The sequence below is a fragment of the Thermobia domestica genome, chromosome 4 (assembly GCF_964235325.1).
Source record: "Thermobia domestica chromosome 4, izTheDome1.hap1.1, whole genome shotgun sequence".
NCBI classification, from domain to species: Eukaryota; Metazoa; Arthropoda; class Insecta; order Zygentoma; family Lepismatidae; genus Thermobia; species Thermobia domestica.
The window spans coordinates 180,081,179-180,105,042 of record NC_137457.1 but is presented as its reverse complement, the minus strand read 5'-3'; the positions used below and the strand labels follow the sequence as shown (position 1 = coordinate 180,105,042).

The 23,864-nt window shown below is 35.8% G+C and overlaps 1 long non-coding RNA gene across 1 annotated transcript in view; it reads right to left on the bottom strand.

The window, feature by feature from the left end:
- Nucleotides 1-23,864, bottom strand: part of LOC145683409 (uncharacterized) — a 199,616-nt gene that overhangs the window by 817 nt on the left and 174,935 nt on the right. The gene's annotated exons all lie outside the window — the stretch shown is intronic.

Below are 23,864 nucleotides of genomic sequence, written 5' to 3'. Positions count from 1 at the left end.
GAAGATTATCTTAACAAATACCAGTAGTTGTTATTAACAACATGCACATAATGTTAGTATAATCAAGAGGTACTGGTGGAAAACGATTCTATTGCCGTTTGGGAGTCAAGTGACTCGATCGTTCCTCAGTATCACAAGCATAACATCATAAGGTGAAATACTTCTTTGGTATTGAGCGAATGCTAACATAGCCTAAAAGGCCTGTGCTGGTTGTACTAGTCTACAACTTCAATTTTAGAATTAACTGTGACAAATGAAAGGTATTTAAAATCTCACGTTGTCCCTCTATCAAGCATAGGGTTTTAGATCTTTCATTTCGTCCAATTGAATAAAACCATTTTTTTAGTCTATTTGATCATTTACCAGTTATGTTATGGTTTATCGTTCTGTTGAGGGTTATGCCAATTTCTTCAACAATTTTCTGGGTATAAATGAGTATACGTTTGTATACGTTGTTTTCGTGGATGCGTTAGGTTTATTGCCAGCTATCAGAGAGCCTGTCATATGGGATATTCTCGTGAATGTGTGTTTGGTCATATAAATATATGCATTCTCGTAATTGGGTATTATATTTCATGTATCCTATGTTTGATTTGAATGTATTCTTTGCATCATTTGTGACTTTCTGTTGTTTATGAATGACATTAAGATGCCTTTTTATTGATTTGATATTAATAAAAAATGTTTACATAATTGGAACACAATTGCTTTGTAAGTATTTCCAGGACCTGCTGTTTTTATCCCTGTTGTCTAGCTTGTTTTCTTTAATGCAAGAGGTATGAAACCCAGCACACAGCAATACATACAGCAGGTAGATATAACTCTATACTTATGAATGAGTTTTCGATATTATAAAATTTATACGTGATTAACTTATGAGCCTCTGGGATCATGAGCAAAACACTATAATCTTTTTAATATGATTCAATAGTTGACATGAATTGGAGAGGGAGAATACATATTAAAATTATATAGCTTATTGGCCCAATATGACGTGTGTTAATGTATTGTTGAATATAACACCACTGTCTTTCAGAAGTGGAAAAAACCAGTTACTTACTACTTGGTTCCTTCAGATAGTGTTAGTATTATCCACATTGTATATAATCTAATGTAGTTTATTATGATTCTATGAACTTTCATGGGTACTTGAAGTTATGAGCGACTACATGTCCTTTAATAGTCCAATGTTTAAAGTATGGTCCTCAGTGGACAATCAAATTTCCTTCTATAGGCGTATCGCAATTACTGTCCTTATCATGTAAGTTAGACTCCCTGTTTTACACTTTTCAGAACTAAGACCAGAATACTTAACTGTGCAGTTTCGTTCTTTTGGATGCGTGGTGAATTTACTTCTGTAGCTTGTATTCTATTACATCGTGTCTATCGTATTGTGTGTGTATGGAAGTCTGGTTCAACTGAAGGAATGTGATTTATGTTGAGTATATTTCAAGATGAGTGAAACTATAATGTATTTTCATTTTTGATACAATCCTGAAGATAGGACATTCCTCACACTATTTCTGTAAGATTAGTGATTAGTTTTTCACAAACTGCCATGTTACTTGTTTTATGTACATTTTGAAGAAGACATCCTCCACCTTTGTTTCTAGTGAATGTTCAAAATTTGAAAATGAACCTTTGTATCTAAGGTAAGTACTAAAGATCCTATGGTGCTTAATGTTGTCACTGTTAAAAGTAAATGTGTATATAAATATTAGTGATTGTTACAATTCGTTTCTGTGAAAGATGTCATGTGATGACTACATAGTGCAGGATGTAAAGGTGTAAACAGTGTGTTAATAACGAGAAAATATAATTTGTTTCATCAAGAAAAATTTGGATGAGTTGTTGAAATTAGTCAATATTACTTTGGTATAATATTCTCCTTCTAATGTACAAAGACAGAAAGACCGATCTTAAAAATTAGGTGTGTTGAAAATTGCTGCTTTCTCGGAATCAATTATAGGTGTTAAAACAGCTGCTAGAAATAAGGCGACTGTTACCTGGTTATTCTTATGATATTATAAAGACATTGATATTAACTCTATATACGCTTTATTGTAACCTAAGAGATTATAATTTAACAATCTTGAAGTAATAGATTATAATAACTCATTCTATTACAATACAAATTTTTGAGGCCCTATGCCTACAGTATACGACCCTGTCTAGACATGTACCCGAGAACCAAACACATGTAATCTGGGTGAATGTGGTTGAGAGATTCACCAGCGATTATTGAAGTGAAGTGTAGACGGAAATTGTAGTCGAGTTAAGCACTGGGAGTGCAGACAGTTAAAAGCCCACTGCTTTTTAAGTTTAAACAGAGCTTTTACGAAAATAAAAGGAATAATTAAAATTAAAAATTAAACTAATTAATTAGTCGATAATTACTACAGATTTTATGTCCAAGCTAGTATCTCAAAGACACCATTTTAACACTAGAAGGACCGGATGGGTCAAAATGACCCATCACCATATTTAAATATTCTATTGTAAACGTATTGGAAATACAAAGTGAATAACATTTTATGAATTTGTTAATGCTATTGGCCTGCACCATTGCTAAAATTCAGAGCATTGTGGGTTCAGAAACTAAGGCAAATTTTATAGCTATACCTAACCTGCCCGCAATGGGTCATTTTGACCCATGTTAGATTCCATATATTTTTACCGTATATTTCAATTTAAATGTTTGGTACGAACTAAACACATAGCAACATATTTTATGCCATTGTATTTTACAACTGTATTACACGTAATTAAACGCACCTCATTTTTACTGAAGTTTTTGATGTGACAGACAGATGGTGCGTAAGGATAAAATACATGTTACTATCAAATGCGTTACTTAATCCTACCTCTAGCTATTATTTGTTAATGCTGTAATCTATAAAAGTCTTCTTTCACTACGTCGGTTATTTTTTATTCCATATTTATTCATTTCCAATCCTTATCAGTAATAACGAAATAAGCTCCCATGGAGAAATGGTGGCTTGCCTTCTAGAAAAGCCTCTTGATGTTCTCAAAGTTACATACTTCCACTTGGCTCTCAACTCTCCGGCCGAGGTACCTAGGTATCGAGTCTAGGCTTTGATCGATCCTGAGTTGTGGACGCAACCAAGCAATCATTGCTACGGGCGTAGTGGTGGGTTTCACCCGAGATAGAGGGTTTCACCCGAGAGAGGCCCGCTATTTTTGGCTATTGCATCATTTCATTTTTCTCATTCAGGCTACCTTCATCTGAGTTACGTACTTTGTTGATTCATCACATCGACTTAGACGACCCTGGATATCGACACCGGATAAACAACACCCTCACCTTCTGCTTCAACTGGTGCTACCAGCAAGACTGATAAACGCAAAAACAGCAAGGGTTCGCGGGCAGGTGTCCGATCTCGGTCGCGATCCCCAGCCCCAGTGCGAACCACTCGCCGATCCCCAGCAAAAATCGCCACCGCCAAAAAAGCACCACTCTTCGCAACCTGTGCAGCCTCACTCTACCGAGATGGACGTACCATCTCCAGACGATAGGCAGCAATTTCCTTCTCTAGAAGATATCTCAAAGCCGACGTTCTATTCTGATCTGCTTACTAATTACGATCCGAAGTTCCAAAACGAGAAGCAAATTTTTCTTCAACTAACAAAGTATTTCACTCGAGCACAAGTCACTCAGATCACTAAAACTCGCAACGGGATCATAATTAAATCACTTGATCCTAACTTTGCTACGACTATTCGAAATACTCATTTGAAGTTTTTGGGAAAATCGCTAACCTGCAGAAACTAACAGATAAACATATAAAACAGCAACCTCTTCCACGCCGATAACCTGCTTTATCAGTAGTCGTACATGGAGTCGAACCAAGTATAAGCGACGATGAAGTCAGCGAGGAACTAAAAGCTGAAAAGCACTCCATTCTCAAGTGTTTACGCATCAAAAGCGTACGCATCAACTTACATGGTCCGCGTTTTGACTAGCTTTCACGAGACCACTGACGATTTACTTTGCAATGGAGCTTTCATCTATAAAAACGCCATAGAGTGGAGCCATCACACACCAGAGCTCCCCTTCCATTGCGTTGCGAGAAATGTCAAATTTATAACTCGCATAGCACAGCGGAATGTCGTAATCCTGCGAAATGCGGATACTGCTCGCAACTTCATAACACGAAAACCTCTCCAAACCTCCAAAATCCGCCAGCGTGTAGTACTTGTGGAGATGTTCATCCCACTTTTAGCTACAGGTGCAAAGCACGGCCCCGTCCTGAACCAAGCAAGCCAGAACTAGTTGTGCCCTTAAAGGTTACGGCACCTACCGACAATCCTATGAATACGCCAACTTCTGTTTTTCAAACAATTCAAATCAACCAGTTTCTTTCCTTTCTCACCACAGCACTTCAAAATATTCTTCCCTTTCAACGGCAACACGTCTTCCAACAAATTCAACTTTCAGCCAAAAGAATCCTCAATGTTAACTTCCAAGCTACTTACTCTGGTCAAAATGTATATTTTCACTCTTCTATTCTCAACACTGACCTCACCACTGATCCACATTGAGTTTTCAGACATGGACTCTCATATTAGTTTATTGTTTCTGAATATCAGCTCCTTACAGGAACATAGGAATTTGTTTGAACAACTTCTTTTGGAGGAAACCATTCATGCATTCTTACTTTACGAAACTCACCTTACAGCTGCACGCTCTAGCAAAATTTTAAATTATCATGTACTTCGCCATGACAACACCATACCAGCCCGCAGAGCAAATGGTGGGGTAGCTATTGGTTTCCCTCGAAGCTTACCATATCGCATCTTTCATCCTCCAATACAAAATCTGTCTGAAAACTTGGTTGTTACGCTCTATTTTTCAAACCTTTATGTAACCATTGCCACAATCTACATTCGCCCTGGTCATGAGCTTCCTTGTGTTTTTTTCAATATGTTTCCAATAACTTCCGAATGTTTGTAATCATGGCTGACATCAATTTTCACAGCCATACCGATCGTCAAAAACGCAACTTCCAGGATTTCATCGCCACTCATACTACCGGCACTATTCTGCAACTACCCATACCAACTCGACATGTTTCCAACACTACACCAGATGTATTCATAGTTTCGAATAATTTCATAGACCGATGCACTGTGCACGTACTCGATCCGATGGGCAGTGATCACCTTCCAATTAAACTTTCTATCACACGCCGAGTCTCCAACCTTTCCAATTCTATTCCATCACGTGAAGTCCCACGTTTTGATAAAGCAAACTGGGAAGCATACCGCATTTCTGTTGCACACAGTCTTCAACACTTAGAAGCCCCTACTACAGAAGAAGGATTATATGATGCGCTTGACGTTATCACATCATTTATTCAGTCATCCGCAAACTCCAGTATTCCCAAGTCAACTATTTCTCCTCATCATCCTTAACTCCCACCTCATTACCTTCCATTTATTCGTCGTTCCAGAGAACTCTATAGAGATTATCAACGCACCGGCAATGTCGAATCCTTAAGGCTTCATCGACAATTTCAGCGGACAGTCCGGAATTACATACGGGCATATAAACAACGGCGTTGGATAGACACTTGCAATAATCTTTCAGATACTGTTCACCCCACGAAAGTTTGGAAAAAATTCAACATTCTAACAGGTAAAAAGACACATACACCATATCCATTAATTCACCATGACAAAGCTCTTCATTCCGATAAAGATAAAGCGGACGCTTTTGCCGATTATCTACAAACCATTGTAACTCCTCTACCACCTAGTAATCAGTTAAAAACTCATCCAGTCGAAAAAGTTAATTTTCAGTCTCCTCACCTTCAACCAAATCCACCCCACTCTCTTCCCGCTAACCATCCACTTACAGCTCCTATCACCACATTCGAAATTCAAGACACCATAGCACGAAAACGCAATACTGCCCCTGGACTAGATGAGATCACATATCGCCATATCAAAGAAGGACCGTATATTCTCCTACACCTCTTAGCTCTCATTTTTACATTTATACTCAGAACAGGTTACATACCGTCTCACTGCAAAACCTCGAAAGCTCTAATGTTTCAAAAGCCGGACAAACCTGCCAATAGCGTTGCTTCTTACATACCAATTCAATTAACATCCATCTACAGCAAAATTCTTGAACGTATTCTCGTTCACAGGCTCCATCAACACCTCTCTGTTAAAAACCTTCTCCCGAATCATCAAGCAGGCTTTCGTCCAAATTACTGTATCAACGACCAACTTTTACGAATGCTCACTATCATAACTGATCATTACAATACCATCAAACCATCCTGCTTAGTATTATTTGATCTTGAAAAGGCATTTGATAAAGTTTGGCACCACTGTCTCATTGCTAAATTGTTGAATTTCAAACTTCCTCTCGCCTACGTCCGTTATATATATATATATATATGAAGTATTTTTCTCTCCTGCAGATTGGCCTATGTCTCAATCAACAGTGCTCTTTCACATCCCATCTTTCTACATTCTGGCGTGCCTCAGGGTTCAGCACTTTCTCCTTTATTATATCTTCTATATGTTGCATATTTACCGCAACTTCCAGACAACATCCAACTTTTTCAATACGCAGACGATACAGCCTTCCTTGCCTTAGGGAACACAGTACATAAAATTAATACCACTATGCAGTCTGCTATCAACTCCTCCGTCAGCTCGTGCAACCAGTAGAGGCTCAAGATAAATCCAGATAAAACACAAACATTATTTCTTCTTCCTCCCGGAAAACGTAGTAAAATTCAGAAAAATCCATCTTATCTCAATTTAACCGTTGACGACACTCGCCTGAAACCCGCTAATTACGTTAAATATCTTGGTCTCACCATAGACAAACACTTTACCTGGCGTCCTCATTTAAAGACGGTTGTCGCTAAAGTTTATAATAGATTGAATCTATTACGACGCTTAACTGGAACGACTTGGGGCCTCAGATCATCTGTCGTCCTAAACACATACAAGGTTTTTCTCCGGCCAATACTAACGTGTGGGTTCGTGGCTTGGATTAACGCCTCTCCCTTTTATTACGAGAAACTAAAAATTCTTGAACGCCATGCATTACGTATTGCATTCCGCATTAAATTACCCAGCCCTACATATGAACTTTATGAGCGCCTAACTTTTCCCCATATTTTATACCACATTGAAACACTCCGACTGAAATATATTACTAAACGGTTCGAGGAACGACATGCCCTCCACTTAAAAACTATGAATTTTGATAAGCTTATACCCCTTCTCACCCCCTTCATCATACTTCACTTTCCCTTCTATTTTCTTTATATCATTACACTTTACCCCCTGATCATCCCGATCTTCATGCCGTTGCTGCTTATAAAACCGACTATTATTCACCTCTCATCTTTCCATCCTATGTTGCACAGTAGTCCTTTTGTTCAAATAGGGTTCCCACTATCTCCATCATGGTCCTGAGCCACCCCAGGACCGGAAGATAAGCTCATTCGTCCACTAAGATATCCATGTGTTGTGATGTCCGATGCACTTCATTTTCATCTCATATATTCCCCTCATTTATGATTATAGCATTACAGCTATAATGTCCTTCGTATGATCCCATAACCAAAATAAAGGCAATGCCATCGCTTGCAATAATACCTACTCCCCATCCTTATGATTATAGCATAATACTATAATGTCTGCTGTTGTATCATACATTCACATCTATTTCTATACTTATCTCCGTAATATACCTGTTGTTTATTATTTTTTGTTTGTTATTGAAGCTAATAAATAAAAAATGTACTCATAGACCACCACTATATACCTTCTATCCACAATCCTCTTCCTTCTCTTCCCATATAAAGGCATAACCCTTTGGAGGAGCTAGCCATTAAGCTAGCATTATAAAAAAAATCAAAACTTGCTAAAGCCTATAACAGACTTAATCTCTTGAAACGATTGACTGGTACCACTTGGGGAATTAAAGTACACACCATACTAAATACGTACAAAGTTTCTTTACGACCAGTCCTCACGTACGGCTTCACTGATTGGTAAGCTGCTCCGACAAAATTCTACAATAAACTCTTAGTCCTAGAACTTCATGCTTTTCGTACAGCGTTCCGTATTAAGCTACCTAGTCCCACAGATTAACTGTACCGCCGAATTACTTTTCCGACCTTACAATACTATCTTGAAAAGCTGCGGCTAACATATATCACCAAACGTTTCAAAACCCGACATCCTTTACTTCAGGATACAATGCGTTATTAGCACTTCACCCAACACCTCACCGTTACTATCGTTCTCCACTTTCACTTCTTTTCACCTTATATCACTATACTCTACCACCGTTAGATCCCGCTTTACTTATCATCGCCGATTACGTCATTCATGAACATCTTCCTCTCATTCACCCATCATTTCCAGCACAGTGATTACCATCAATTACTAACATGGGCCTCATTCGTTTTCATCATTGCCTAGAGCAGCCCATAATCTGAAGATAAACTCATTTGTCTAACTAACATCACCCACGTGTTGTCCTGTGTATGCACCTCACCACATCATTCACGCCCATTACTAGATCATCCGTATCGTACATGCTATACTTAATCCTTCGTTATGATCATTAATGTTCTTTGCTTATAATATACTGTCTGATTATTTCCTTATGTATTTTCCTTTATTAACAACCATATATATGTAAAATAACGTTTCATTCATCTATTTATATAATCTATCACATCTTACTTTTGGCACTTCTATTGTTCTCATGTTTTGCTTTGTTTTCTCACTTAAATATACATTTCTATAATTATCATATTTATATTTATGTTGTGTTCAATTATACTCGTCGTTATTATGTTACTGCTCTTATGTTATTAAAACTATACCTACCACTCAAGTATGATTATTATCGAAAAGATCATAATGTCGTAGTTCTAGTAATAAATAAATAAATAAATTACTCTTAGCCCACCCATACGTTACATCTTTACCATATTACCTTCACTTCTCCCACCTAAGAGAGGGTGTTGCCCTCTAAAATTGAGCTAGCCTATGGCTAGCACTTCAAAAAAAAATCAAAACTTATTCATTTACTGCACAGTGATACCTATTGTGCCTAACAGGGCTCCCATCGTCCTTATCAGCCTAGAGATGCCCCTAGGCAGAAGATAACACTCATTCGTCTTCATAACATAACCATGTGTTGTCCCGTACATCGCACTTCATCACATTCTTCGCCCTCATTATTGTCTGATTAATACTTTACATGTTAATTATTTTGTATATGTTCATATCAACTAATAGCCATTTACTGTATCCAATTATGTCGCGTTCCCTTCGTAGTTATTGTTATTGTATATATTTTATCATAGTCATTGTTATTATATATTTTTCTATGTGTAACACCTAAACTACATTGCAAGTTCTGTCTAATAAACGTAGAATACCTTTCCTAACGCTATGATTATGGTCGCAAAGATCATAACGTCCCGGTTCAGATAAATAAAATAATAAAGGATGCCTAACGAATATCACCTAGCTCAACCATTGTTCCTCTGAACCTAAACTATCCTCTCACATCCTATACCTAAAAGAGGGTGTAGCCCTCTAAAAGGATGCTAGCCTCCGGCTAGCCTTAAAAAAATCAAAACTTACTCAATATTTACAACTTACTTGTGTTATTGATGACGGGTGATGTGATGAAACAGACTGCCTTGTAGACCAAGATACAATTTTTATGCAATCATTCTGGAAGCATGTTACAGGAAAGATCAAAACTTTTACGTAACAACGAAGAAATACTAGCAGAATTGCGAAGTATTTCAGATAGCGATTCTGGAGATGAAGATGTGCCGATTTCAGGTTCGGATTCTGAATTTACAGAAGAATGTGCGAACGTGTCCGAAAGATCAACGGAATCCTCTTCGAATAAGTCAAGCGATATTGAAGATTCCATACCACAAACACATAATCTACCAGGATCTGTAACTGTGGCTGATGAAACAAAATGGTAGGTTATAGATTCATCAGCTCCATCTCAGGGTAAGAGACACACGCATAACATCGTACGTATTACTCCCGGGCCAACACGTTATGAAAAGCAAAATATAACCGAGGATTCGTTCTTTAGTGCATTTCGACTGATTATCAATGATGAATTCTTATCAATTATCAAGAGATGTACCGAGAAAGAGGCATGGAAAGAAAAACCTAATTGGACAGTAGAAAAAGGTGAACTTCTAATTTTCATAGCATTGCTCTATTTTAGAGTTGCGTTAGAATATGCCACTGAAAAGTTGTTGGTCCAGCAAATGGGGAGTAGCTCTTTTTAGAGATGAAATGCCTAGGAACAGACTTCTTGAAATCAAGGAGTACATTCGATTCTTTATACGTGCTGAGAGAAGAATCAAGCTACAAACTGACAAATTTGACCTTCCATCTTCAGTATGGGACATATTTGTGAAAAATTCGTTGAATTGTTTCCACCCTGGTGAAAATGTTACATGTGACGAACAACTATATCCCACAAAGTGTATATGCAGATTTTTGCAGTACGTTGCAACGAAACCGGATACATTTGGAGTAAAGTACTGGCTGTTAGCTGACGTCAATACCAAATACTGTCTTAACGGGTTTCCTTACCTAGGACAAGACTGAAATAAGCCTGCAGATCAGCCTGTTCCCGAACATGTAGTTTTACCTCTAATGGAACCATATAAGAAAACCGGGTTGAACCTCACATGCGACAACTTGTTTACTTCTGTATCGCTAGCTGAGAAGTTCAAGAACGATGTTATCACCATTGTTGTCACAGTTCGGAAACAACGTAGAGAATTACGAGTCGGTGTCAAGAATGTGGAACCAAATCGTAATCTATATGATACAAAAATATATAAAAACGAATATGGCCATAAGTCATAAAAGAAAGGAAAGGCAATCTACAACCCAAACAATATCTTCCACAGCAAACTAAGTGTTCTAAAAAAAGAAAGCACGGCCAGGTATCTCCAAAATGTGCCACCAAGATATCTGCATGCTGCCCATCATAGAAAACATTTGCCTGCGGAAAGTGCTCATCGAAACTGTTGGTGTGAATGAGTGCAAGAAAGACGTGTAAGACAGTTTTCTCCTTGCACAATTTCATGAGTACGGGAAGCTCTATAGCTCATGTTATTCCCAAGATTGTTTCAATAAGAAAGGAAAAATGTTAACTAAAGTGTTCATCTGTAAAATAAAAGACTGCCTAGAAACAATTTCGTGTTCAAAATAAGAATAATAAAAGGAAAACAATTAGAAACATCATTTTGTAATAAATCATTTATTTCTCTTTCATAATTTAATTCTCACACAAATTAGAAAAATAAGTTGTGTATTGTTGAAGCATATATCACTTCCACACATCCTGTAAATAGCTATCTATCTGTATATGTAAGAATATATAAGTATATCTGTATATATAAGTATATAAGTATTTGTGTTTACCCCTTAATTTACGTAAAAGTACTTTTGAACTAACATTTACTATAATTCACGCCCTCTAGTGCAGAAAGACAAGAACCCAACAGAAAATTCTACAATATCAGTATAAAAATAATTATGGGTCACAATGACCCTTGCGTGCATTATAGGTAAGTAGAAAGTGCGGTACTTCTAGTGTAAAAAACATCACTGTAACAAGAATCAGTGTTTTCGACCATAGTCAAGTTCGGTACACACCGAAAATGTTGTGTGAGAAGACAGTAGAAAGCTGAATTACGACATGAATAAAGTTGTACTTCGTGCTTGAACTCGACAGTAAGCATTTCTGATTGTATGCGTGAACATACGCAGGGGCGGATCCAGGACGGACTTCTGGGGAGGGCGGTGGGTTGTAATACTGCTACTTAGAGCTACTTTTAAGAGCGTCAAAAAATAAACTATATATTTTATTTATATATAAAATAAAAAAGTTTCCTCTTCTGGGGGGGCGATCGCCCCGATCGCCCCCCCCCCTGGATCCGCCCCTGAATACGTAATATGTGAAAGATCTATTATAGGTTTTGAGTAAGTCACGGTTGAAGCCCTAAACCAGCTCTAACCTTACTTTGGACTGTTCGCAGCTGTTACCTGAATTCTGTGTTAGGAATGTCACAAAAGGAGAAACACACACAAAAAAAATTCATGGAACATGCCAGATAAACAGAGACTAGCAAAATCTCCATCCATCTCCAATGTCCGACAAGCATGGGAGAATAATCGATGTTGCACATCATCAATCACTTTAATTTAGGAATCTCGTTCTTCGCTAAACTCGCTTTGTCATAAGCAGCAAAATTGTATTTTCTTCTTACACATTTTTTGTTCTTTCATATAAATCTGTGTGTTGTTGGAAGTCTAGGATTTCATAAAAAGAAACAATATCCGCAGTAAAACAATACGGAAGTAAATATTTTCTCTGTTCCTCGCTGTGTTTCTCTCTCTCGTCTTTTAGGTGCAAGATGAGGCCTATTTCACCCTTCTTGGGACGGGTTGAAAGTTAAATATCCTTGATTCCATAGTATAGAAGCGCGGGTTCGTCGCCACAGCGCCGTTTGCTTGACTCATTAGAGGCGTGATATATATGTGCCATTCCTAGTGTGGTGAAAAATCGCTGCCCTAGATTCGTTTGTTGAAGAGATTGATCCAACATCATGTAGCACGTTCGGTTCTTTAGTGGCGAGTGTTAGGAAGTGAGACAGACACTACACAATCATGGCTGAAAGTCTAGGAACAAAACCTGAACAAACAGGCTTCTTCTGACATAAAACAAGCATTTCAGTACAAGTTTAAAGCAAGATATTAATTTTTTGAATGAAATATTTTTGTTTTCGTCGTTTATGGGAGAATAATAAGTTCTTTGTTTTCTTTTATTTGTCAACCCAAGACGCTTTTGTCGGCCACATTACAAAGCATAATCTATTTAATTTGATTAAACATAACCTATTTAGGCATGTGGTAGAACATATGTTTAAGTACTTTAAACCTCTCAATTATTAGTTAAATTATTTTATTGAACCTATTTAGGCATGTGGTAGAACATAAGTTTAAGTTCCTTAAACCTCTCAATTATTAGTTAAATTATTTTATTGATTACTATAGTATGCATAGCATAACTTAAAAATGAGGCTAATTTAGAAGTTTTAACCTCAAGTCAGCATGATACATGATTTTGATTAGATTATTTGAAACACCGATAATTTAGGGATACTTTTAACAGTTTCTGTAAATATTTGTAGATGTTTATAACGATAGTCTCGGAACAAGCTCTCACATACTTTACCCCTCTTGGAAACTATAATTTTGACTATTGGCATCAATATTGATAAAGCTCGAGGTGTGGGTAATTGCTCCAATTTCCCCGATTAAATTTAATCAATTTGGAGATGTATTGCATATTTTACAGTTTATGTGGAAATTACTATTTGACCTGGCGAGCAAGCCTCCAAAGGAAAATTACATTGAACCATGATTAACTCGTTTCAATTCAGCATAATAATCGATAAAGTCAATCTTCTCGAATTTCGATATTCTTTAAAAATTTGGACAATTTTCAAGGTCTTCCTCAACTCATGTATTAAGTTCAATACAAATTACCGAACCACGGATTCTCATATTTTGTCTATTTTTTTATAATTTGAACTCATGACATGCATGAGTGTAATATGAAAGATGAGCAGTAATTAAGTTGGAAATTTTAAATTTAGAGTATTATTCCCTGCTGTAGCCGAATAGTATGTTGTGTACCCTTTTTTAAATTATTATATTTCTTTAGAAAATGGTATTTAGGCGAAGGGTAAATTTAATTCCATAAAAACCTTTAAGGGACGGTATGCAGTTAGAAAAAGTTAAACGTCTTTCCTTGGTTGGAAGACATGCTTTATGAAGGTGCAAACCTTAAACGCCAATTTTTCAATCGGCCACCTAGCGAAAGTGGCACCATTTTTTGCTGTCAACTTTACATAGTGGACTGCGGCTCTGGTAAAGGATTAATACAGTTCGTGTTTCCTCGAAGTCAAATTCGACTGCTTGAGTTAAACCAATCTCTCGTGTGAAATCGACATGTACCATTACACTGTTGAAGCAGGCATTATTGAACCTAAGCCACATTTGGAAATGTATATCTTCTCCATTGTCTAAAGGGAGAAGGCCCAAGTAAATATGTCTTATTCGTCCATGATTAATATAAGAAATAAGTAACTTGAATATAGGGGAAGACGTTGTACCTTTGAAACAATGTACCTTTGAACACCTGTGCTTTTCTCGAATTCAGAGCTATCTAGGTGCAGTGATTAAAATTCGTTTGAAAAATTAAATGAGATAAAGCACTGCAGACGCGTTTGGCTGTTGTTTACTGAGTGCTGTGTCGAGTAATGTTCCTTTTAATTTTTCACCCCCAAAACGAAGATTTTTATAGTTACCTTTTAAGTTTTGTACTCTTCGATTTTCGCAACTTGTGATATTTATTTGTCCAAACTTGCAGTAGAATCATTGGTGAATACAGTAATATTTTTAGTTTTAACTTCTGTTTAATTTTTAAGCTGGTGGAGAACTTTTTTTTTTGTAATGGTGACCCTCTTGTATAGTCTGCGGCATAAAACTTGTTACAAAAATTCTAAGTCCAAATGAATAACAAACTTTTGCCCAGTTTTCTTATGCATTCCCGCAAAATATGTATCAATCGATTAGTTGCTTCTAGTATTTATTCCAACTCCTCCCCGTCCTCCACCTCTCCTTGTCTAAAGCAGTGTGTGTGACGTAGTACACTCTTTCCATTCACCTAAAAAAAAAAAAAACAGGAATCAAGTTTACAACGTTATAGCTTTAAAACAGTCTTTTCCATTCGTTTGTTCTAAAATATTTTTAAGAGCCTAAATTAAAGGAAAGTCACACAATCTTCCCAGAGCTTCATAAATATCTTTAGTTTCATTCTTTTCTTTCTTTAAAGAGTGCAAGCTGGTAAGATGGTCCCTAAGAAATCTATGGAAATTGCCAAGAGCTCTAAAATATCTACGGACAGAAACGAGTTTTATTCAATGATTGATTTAATTTCTTTTCAGTAAGTGCAAGCAAATCTTTCAGGGACGTCATTTGGGCAGGACAAGAGGGTGTAATTCCCCCTCTCTTGAACTTCATAAATACGTATTTTTTGATCGAATGTATAGTAATACACTAATAAAATTGAAAATCTTATGTCACCGGAGAATCCCTTCCTTCCCCCCCCCCAAATAAACTATAAATGACACTGATTTTAACAACAAACCTATAGAGATACAATAGCACATTGCTAAAGAGCTTACATTTGGTTTCAAGAGTCGAAGTTTGATCTCAAGCCATATGACTTCCTGGGTGACATTGAGAGAGAGAGAGACAGTGAGGGATTCAAGTATGGAGACAGAGAGAGATGATTTGTATACACAGATTTAGAATTGGGGAAAAATGATCGGACAGCATTCGTATTATAACGAAAATTCTGTTTTGTGAAAGATAAGAAGGAAAGTTTTCAAACTGCGAGGATCACATTAGGCAGTTGCTGAATTAATGTAGAGAACTCTTTTTTGAGCATCAGATGATTACGAAAGGTAAGAAAGATCTTCAGAACTGAGGTATTAAGATTTTAAAAAATCTGATTTCGGCGACGGGTTTCGAACCACGACCTTTGTGGTCATCGAACCATGACTTTATCCATTCTGCTACGGAGGATTCTATTACTGGTTCACATACGTTTCCCTTAGCTGCGTTGAAAGCTACCTTAAGGGGATATTCCAGAAGTTGTCTCGGTAGATGCGCCGTTCAGATAGGACGTAAACTTCTTGTAACTTAGTTACAATGTGCAAAATGAACTTCCTCTTCTGCAGGATACTTTTTAAAGCTTTAAAATTTGTTACTATTGTTTTAATTAAGTTACAGTTGATAGAACCATCTGATAGAGTAGTGCCAAGCCCTGTGTGTCATTGTCTGTTAGGTGAATGGTTAATGTAAGTTACTTTTACGTGGATGGTCCGAGCTTCCAATCAAGACCATTCTTATTGATTATTTTATTTGAGCTACGCTCATACTGTATATTCCACAAATTCAATTTTGAAGTAATGTAGTCACAGCTACTTTACTTCAAAATAATTTTCCAATATTATATATGTTACTAAATTTACATGGCACTCCTCACTTGTTTGTAGCCATTCATAAATGCAAAATTGTTTTAAAAGTATATTTTTACTTTCAAGTATTATTGATTTTTTAACTTGTCCTTCACATTTATTTTAAAATTATTTTCTTTTTCTTAATTATAACATATTTTCTATTTATATTGTATTCTATGTTACACGTTTATTATTTACATTTTATGTCTTACCTTTGAAGAGGAGCTTTTGACAATTCAGTGCAGGAGGGATATTAACAGGATGCAGTCCTTGGCAATCCAGAGCTTTTGACTCCCACGAAATCACTACTTTTTTGTAGATATATCTAATTTTATAGATGGTGATAGCAGGGGCGGATCCAGGGGAGTGTGTTTGGGGTGATCGCATCCCCCAGAATAGGGAACTTTTTATACTTTTTATTTTAAAAATAAAACATATCCTAAGTATGTTTCATCTTTGTATTATAAACATAAATTAAAACCTAAAGTAGATAGGCCTCACTTTCTTAAGAAAGTTAATTCTACAGAAGAGCTCTTTCTCATTTTCTATTTTTTATTTTCTTTCTTCTCTTTTCTTTCTTTCTTTCTTTCTTTTTCTTTTATTTTTTTCCAATCCGCTCTTACCTTGATTTGACTTCGAACGACCGCCCCTCCCAAACAATCATCCTGGATGCGCACCTGGATGATGGACATTTTAGTAAGATATGCCCTCAATCGCTGAAATAAATTCTTGTCAAGCTTTCATTGATAGTAGTGTTCCGTATTTGTTTAGACGCCTATTCTTTTATAATTTCACCTATGGTGCATGTAGTTGTTGGTTAGATCCCAGCTCGCGCTTAATGAACTTTTATGGACAAACACCGTGTGCATGAGTTTTCTCGAGTTCCTCCAATTTCCTCCCACTTTCTTCATTAAACGATTTCATTCGTATCTCACATCACTGTCTCCATTAGCGTAGTTGGCATAACGTGGGACGTAAAACTTAAATATTTCGTTTCGTTTTTCTTTCATAATTGTATCTCACTTTTCCTGTGACGAGAGCAACATCTAAGCGAGTATTCAGTGAATTAAACCACCATATTCATAGCACAATAGTACAGAATGAAGTTTAGTTCTTTGGCAATCTCGAGCATGCAGAGCAAAAAAAAAGCCAATACATTGATATTGAAACAGTAGTTAACGAATTCCTCTGTGAAAAAGATCACCCGTACTGTTGTGTTTCAGATGATAATTTATAATTATACTTAGTTGGTTGAAATTTCTCCATAGTTGTGGAGGCGAGATACTGAAAAATCCCTACCAAGAGGTGAAGGTGACATGTAAAAGCAGTCAAATACGAACGAAATTACTGTCGAATTCATGTGCAAACATGAAAAGTGACACTGTGGATGCTGCGTAAGTCCAAAATAAGCCTCGGTTGGCTTCGAGTTGACAATGGGAGGGTGACAGGAATAAAGAATCGAAAATATCCTATATTTGTGTCGAATGGATAGTTTTCGGGATCACTGACATAAAAGGTGATATTTCAGATGTGTATATGTCCAAGATTGGCCATATTGAAATGGGGTCATAGGGAGAACCAGTAAATACTTCAGAACAGTTCATTTTTGGTGCGTTTCAAGACACTGAGAGTGAAAAGTGATAATGCACAAATCACATTCTGAATTATCGGAGATATGACTTCTGGGGAAGTGTCGTTGCTCCAGGGAGGCATTACTAACTAATCACTCCCTAAAATCGTCATTGTTTTGTAGGGCCGTAGACAGAAATTTATTTCAGCGATCGAAAGCTTAACACGAATTTATTTCAGCGATTGAGGGCATATTTTACTAAAATGTCTATCATCCAGGTGCGGATCCAGGATGATTATTTGGGAGGGGCGGTCGTTCGAAGTCAAATCAAGGTAAGAGCGGATTGCAAAAAAGAGAAAGAAAGAAAGAAAAGAAAAGAAAAAACAAATTTAGAAAAGGAGAAGTAGCTCTTCTGCAGAATTAACTTTCTTAAGAAAGTGAGGCCTATCTACTTTAGGTTTTAATTTAAGTTTATAACACAAAGATGAAAAATACTTAGGATATGTTTTATTTTTAATATAAAAAGTATAAAAAGTTCCCTATTCTGGGGGATGTGATCTCCCAAACGGACTCCCCTGAATCAGCCCCTGCTATCACCATCTATAAAATTAGATATAATTTACAAAAAAAGTAGTGATTTCGTAAGGGCAAAAGCTATTGATTGCAGAGGCCTACATCCTGTGTATGTCTCTGTTGCTCTGAATTGTCAAATGTTCCTCTTCAAAGGTAAGACATAAAATGTAAATATTAAACGTGTAACATAGAATACAATATAAATAGAAAATATATTATAATTAAGAAAAAGAAAATAATTATAAAATAAAGTTGAAGGACAATTAAACAATATAATACAACTTGAAATTAAAATATACTTTTAAAACAATTTTGTATTTATGCAGGGCTACAAACAGTGAGGAGTGCCATGTAAATTTAGTAACAAATATAATATTGGAAAATTATTTCGAATTAAACTAGGTGTGACTACATTACTTCAAAATTGAACTTGTGGAATATACAGTATGAGCGTAGCTCAAATAAAATAATCAATAAGAATGGTCTTGATTGGAAGCTCGGACCATCCACGTAAAAGTAACTTACATTAACCATTCACCTAACAGACAATGACGCATAGAGCTTGGCACTACTCTATCAGATGGTTCTATCAACTGTAACTTAATTAAAACAATAGTAACAAATTTTAAAGCTTTAAAAAGTGTCTTGAAGAAGAGGAAGTTCATTTTGCACATTGTAACTAAGTTACAAGAAGTTTACGTCCTATCTGAACGGCGCATCCACCGAGTCAACTTTTGGAATATTCCCTTAAGGCAGCTTTCAACGCAGCTAAGGGAAACGTATGTGAACCAGTAATAGAATACCCCGTAGCAGAATGGATAAAGTCGTGGTTCGAAACCCGTTTTCGAAGTAAGATTTTTTTAAAATCTTAATTCCTCAGTTCTGAAGATCTTTCTTACCTTTCGTAATCATCTGATGTTCTAAAAAGAGTTCTCCACATTAATTCGACAACTGCCTAATGTGATTCTCGCAGTTCGAAAACTTCCCTTCTTATCTTTCACAAAATCAGAATTTTCGTTATAATACGAATGCTGTCCGATAATTTTTCCCCATTTCTAAATCTGTGTATACAAATCATCTATCTCTGTCTCCATACTTGAATCCCTCACTGTCTCTCTCTCTCAATGTCACCGAAGTCATATGGCTTGAGATCAAACCTTCGACTCTTGAAACCAAATGTAAGCTCTTTAGCAATGTGCTATCGTAACTCTATAGGTTTGTTGTTAAAATCAGTGTCTTTTAGACATTATTTGGGGGGGGGGGGGAAGGAAGGGATTCTCCTGCGACATAAGATTTTCAATTTTATTAGTGTATTACTATACATTCGACAAAAAATACGTATTTATAAAGCTCAAGAGAGGGGGAATTACACCCTCTTGTCCTGCCCAAATGACGCCCCTGAAAGATTTGCTTGCACTTACTGAAAAGAAATTAAATCAATCATTGAATAAAACTCGTTTCTGTCCGTAGATATTTTAGAGCTCTTGGCAATTTCCATAGATTTCTTAGGGACCATCTTACTAGCTTGCACTCTTTAAAGAAAGAAAAGAATGAAACTAAAGATATTTATGAAGCTCTGGGAAGATTGTGTGACTTTCCTTTAATTTAGGCTCTTAAAAATATTTTAGAACAAACGAATGGAAAAGACTGTTTTAAAGCTATAACGTTGTAAACTTGATTCCTGTTTCTTTTTTAGGTGAATGGAAAGAGTGTACTACGTCACACACACTGCTTTAGACAAGGAGAGGTGGAGGACGGGGAGGAGTTGGAATAAATACTAGAAGCAACTAATCGATTGATACATGTATTGCGGGAATGCATAAGGAAACTGAGCAAGAGTTTATTCATTTGGACTTAGAATTTTTGTAACAAATTTTATTCCGCGGACTGTACCTATGAACATTAATGCATCGTGTACCTTGAACAATAAATAATACTGCTTAACGCTACACAATGTAAGTAGTTAAAACAATTGATATATTTTATGTAGGTTAGGTTAGGATATAAAGTTATTAATTATAATTTTAGGTAGTTTCTATATACTCGCTTATTATATAACAATGTTAAGAGTTGTGTATGCTCAACTTTATTGTTCACAAGTTTTTGTTAGAACTTCTCTTATATTTTTAATTTAATTGATAAAATTTTAATTCTGGGGAGCTTTAATAGCTAATCCTTTTATTGCAATTTATAAGTGTTAATATTTGTGGTTTCTTTTTATATTATTTGCGAAGAAACATTGTAATAATCACTGTTCAAAGATAGAAGAGGGTGTGTTCAGGGGTACACGACCATAATGTACCTGTGAACAAAACGGAGTTGTTCTTATTTTATCTTATAAAAGCTATTGCAATTATGTAACACGTTTAAAAATCATACTATCTGATAGCAAAGAGATGACTCTTCAAATGTACGTCAAAAATTGGGGAAAATGTGCTGTATATTAGCACCAAAATTTCAAAGTGTTCACAGGTACAACGCATTCCTCTTCGATAAAATGGAATAAATTTTTATAAATGATATATGTAGTGTATTGTAGTGTTAAAGATTTATCCAATCCTTTTGTGTAAAGAACATTCCTGATATATCACGTATTTACCTAATATTTCATGTAGTGTTTCGAAATCAGGCTAGTGTTTTCCGCGTGAACAGTTGTGTGATGTTGATCGAGATTTTAATATTATAATATTTTTCTCTGTGTGTTCGTTAGTAGAGAATCATTATAAATTTACTTGTAACATTACGATAAAGTGAAACAATATTTCAAACGCATAGTACGAAATTAAACATGAACACCCATTTTGATTATAACTTTATTAACCTTATTACAAAGATACAATAGTACGTCACGGCGAATATCTAGTCGAGTAAGCAAAAATTTTGGTGGTGTCACAGGTCAATGGTCAATGACATTGGCCCGGGGTCAATGAGCTAAGGATACTTAGGACCTCTAGATTTTTACAGGGGTACTTTTGTCCACCCCTAAATTTTGGCTGGGGTGTCTAAGACCACCCATCTTAAATTTTGAAAACTGCCAATTCAAAAAATTTGGTGTGGTAGCCTAGAACCATAGTATGTACCTAGATCAGTATTGGGGTCCACCTCGTTCCATTTTATGGGTATAAAATTGCCAAAAAGCCAAATTCCCTTGGTTTTTGACCTAATTTGTCCCATTTGATGAGGTCTAATTACCTTGTATAGTTATATGGGTGTATACAGGGGTCTATGCCCTTTCATAACACATGGGAATATTGATTCACCCCTTTAAAAATTTGGGAGGGGTACCTTGCCACACCCCTTAAATCCCGGAAATTACCCAATTTAAACATTTGGTATAAGAGTATAGGACGCTAATATATATTACTATAAGTTTTGGTGGTGCACCTTGTTCCCTTTTAGAGGTGAAAAATTGCCAACATATAAACGTAAGCAATACGTTGTACTACGTGTTTCGTTTTTGGCCATATTTATACCCTTTGATTAGGTGCTATTACCTTGTATGGTTATATGATAATGTATAGGGGTCCATTCCCTATCATAAGACATAGGTACAATGGTGAACCCCTTTAACATTTTAGAAGGTGTATTATGGCTCATCCCTTAAATTTTGGAAATTGCCAAATTTAAGCATAATAGTATAGGACACTAATATGTATCACTATAAATTTGGGTGATCCATCACGTTCCCTTTAATGTGTAAAAAATTTTGTTAAATAATGGTCATCCAATCAAATTACATTAACACTTACTTTGCCAGTTATCATATTACACTACCTTGTGACAAAATTCAATGTGTTTAAGCATGTATTGCCTTTAGACTATGAATTATAAGATTGAATGAAGTTACCTATCAGATTTCTGAAAACTCAAGGTAAAATCAACCACCACCAATGATCTTAGACTGAGCTGTGACTAAATTTGAAAGTATTGCTTCATATTAAGAGGTATTAAACATTCAAACGTCGCGCCTCATACTAATTTTTTTTTATCATAATTCCCAAATTTAAAAGAATGGCTCTACGTACCTCTCTCGATATACATAAGTCTTAGAATTGACCCTATCATTATATACTCAATGAGGTCAATAACCTCTGTCAATTGTTTATCTTAGCAAAACCGACTGTTGTCTAGAAGTGTGTTATTTGATAACTCCCACCATTTTGAAAAGGAAATAAATCTCTGTATACTACCTCATCAAGGTCAATCACGTGGTACAGTGTATTGCTTACGCTTTTATTTGCCCCGTAGGCTGAATAATGAATACAAATGACGTAATTTTGTATTGACAATTCTCAAATTATCCTCCCAAATGTCATGTTCTCGTGCAAATGTCATGTACTCCCATAATCCCATCATAAGTCAATAACTGACCACGTGAACATACTAATATTTGACAATGATTTACCCGAAGAATTAAATAAACTGGATCACCCAATTCTACAAACCATTACCAATGTTTGTTTTGACAATAAGAGATGTACCCCTTTGACAATAAGAGAAAAGTAATAACTCATGTACTCATTCAATAATATGACCTAGAAAACGTTTACCAGAAGTTGATGTTTGATAATTCTAAAATTTAAGAAATGCTTCTATGTACCCGAAGAAAATTTAAAGGGAAACATGAAAACATAAGAGTAATATACGTCTATACATACCCATATAAAGTGCTAAATCCTTATCAAAGGGAATAAATTGAGTCAATAATCGAACACGTTGTCATACTAATTTCTGGAAATTTTCACCTATGAAAGGGAACGAGATTTATAATGGTATATATTAAGATCCTACATTATTATAGAAAATTGGGCAATTTCATAACTTTAAGGGTGAGCCAATGTACCTCTACCAAATTTTTCGATGAAAGCATCTATGTACTCATGCCTTATAAACGAAAATGAACCCCTAAGCACAAACACATACATATATTTACACAAAAGGTAATAAAACAGCAACAAAAGTGAATAAAATGGGTCAATAACCTCCGAAATTTGAACTTTTAACAATTGTTGATAATTAAAAGGGAACAAAATCTACCACCGAAATATACTAATACATACTAGGGTCCTATAGTACTATATTAATTGTTTAAATTTGACAATTTCCAAAATTTGAGTTGGGAGGCCAATGTATTCCTTCAAATTTCTCAACAGATGCAACAATGTATCAATATCTTAAGAAATAGAATAGAAACCTATACATGTTCATAAAATCATATGAGATAATAAGTCCTCATCAAGTGAAAAATATATGTCAATAACGTTCGAAAATTTGATATATTAGCAACTTTTTATCCATGAAAGGGAACGTGATGGATCACCCAAATTTATAGTAATACATATTTGGGTCTTATACTATGATGCAGAATTTTTAAATTAAACAAATTCCAAACTTTAAGGGGTAGGCCAAGGTACACCTGCCAAATTTTAAAAGGATGGTATTAATATACCGATGTCTTATGTAAGATATTTGATCCCTATACATACACCCATTATGCACCATAATAGGACCATATACAAGGGGATAACTTATTTCAAAACCAAACACATAGTACGACGTAT